Here is a 2086-nt window from a genome sequence, read left to right as displayed (position 1 = left end):
TGACCATGAGGACCAACTCCAAATGGACATGTGGTACAAGTGAGAAATAAACCTGTGTTATTTTAAGTTACTGAGATTAGGACGTGGCTTGAACCACAGTGTAAACAGCTCATCCTGAGGGGAGGGGGAACTAGAGGGAGAGTCCAATCTGAAACTATATAGGGAAGAGGGTCCTCTGACTATGACCATCTTTAGATCCACCTGAGAAATACAAATCATTCCATTAGTAATCATTTTGATATCATGAGCCACCAATATTACCCAATTAATTTCTCTTTATCTGAATATCATTTACCAAAATATATACCTTCCAGTAAGAACTTTTCTTACCATGTATCCTGCAGAAAAATGGTACATAATATGAAACATCTCTCTGCCTATCAGTTATATTTCTTCATTACTAAACTGACCCCTTGGCATCTTAAATTTTTCACTGGGTTTCTACTAGTTTGGTTAACATAGCTTTTGCCCTAAGAGAGTGACAACATTCATGTGTACCTATTGGCTAAAATGGATTTGGAGAGTCACACACTGCTTCTCAGATGGATATGGATATAGAGATAGAGAGGGAGAAGGAAGTCAAGAGGGAGAGGGAAAGAGAGAAATTGCTTGGCTATTTCTAACAAGACCCTTGTCTAAATTCTGCTCTCTGGAGATGACCAATCACACCTTAGTCCTTCGGAGTCTGCTGAAGCAAAATATGTTCATAAAATTGTGTCGATACTTTTCATCATTGCTCTTCAGACATTTATTTCTGGTCAAGGAGGCAGGTGGGAAAAAGTGAAAGTAGTGGTGTCTCTGTTTTCCCCACTGGATTTCCAGATTGCCTCATGTGCTCAGATATTTTGTTGAACAAATAACCTCTTCCATCAATGTGACAGGTCTTTTTGGTTAACTTGTTTTCATAATAAATGTTCCATCACCTACATCTATTTTTATTAAACAAGGTGTGGTGAGGAAGAAGGAAAGATTTGATACAGTTCAGTGGGCACTGCTGTTTTCAGCAGCTATTGTATTTTTAATTCACATTTATTATGTTAGAATAATATGCACCAGATTATGAATGCCAGGCTGGTAATAAGACTTTTTTCCCCTATTTTCATCAATTTTCATAGAAATTCATGGACAGGTTCTACCAGTTCAGACCCACAAGTATTTGACAGCACCTGACTTATAAATTACTCTGTTCCTTCAGCTGTTGATTGATTTCTGGGCATAAATAACAAAGGAAATGCCAGAGCAATAATTTATCCATTCTTTGTGGTCACGACTTGTGTTTCAGAAAACATTGTTTATTTTGCTTAGGTTCTGACTGGATTTATAATTTGTCAGGCCCTCTGCACACAATGCTTCCCCCCGCTCACTTCTGCTCTTAAAGATTATCATCCCAAGCAAGGAACAGCCAGGATCCTACATTCATGTGACCAAAACCAAAAGTTTATCTCTCTATGACCATCAATTCTGAACTAATATTCTAGAAAGAAGCTGGTATAAAATCATGAAACAGCAGTAATTAAATCCATTTTTCTGTGGAATTAATTTCAAAAGCTCAGCCTGATATAAAAGACCTTTTACGGTGTTGCCTTTGATTTATTTATTACTTGCCTCCCTCCCTTTCCACCATTCTTTCCTCCTTCCTTCCATCTTCTTCCACTCTTCCATCCCTTCTTTCTTTCATAAAACATGCATTAGTGTCCAAGTAGGCTTCATAAGCTCAACTGGACTATTTCTCACACTCTAATTTTTTTTCATTCTTCTCCATCTCTGAGGCTTTGCTCACAGTATTTTCTCTACACAGAATGCTTTCCTCCTTTTATTTTCTATGAACGCCATAAGTAACCTGTATTTTGATAGAGAATGTGGGGCAAAAAGAATTCCCAATAGTGCGTATGGAACTAATTGATACAATAATTAGTAAACAATAATATAAGAAGAAACTCGGTGTTTTGCATGCTCACAACCATACCCCTGCTTTTGCCCCACCCTGTATCTGCTCTTTCAGGAACACTTGACTCTGAGTGCAACTCTTGATTTGTAAGTCTCTACTGTGGTATTTACCAAAGTTGTCATTATTTTGGAATTATTT

This window comes from Saccopteryx leptura, chromosome 1 (assembly GCF_036850995.1).
Source record: "Saccopteryx leptura isolate mSacLep1 chromosome 1, mSacLep1_pri_phased_curated, whole genome shotgun sequence".
In the NCBI taxonomy this organism is placed as follows: domain Eukaryota; kingdom Metazoa; phylum Chordata; class Mammalia; order Chiroptera; family Emballonuridae; genus Saccopteryx; species Saccopteryx leptura.
Note: the sequence above shows the minus strand (reverse complement) of the source record.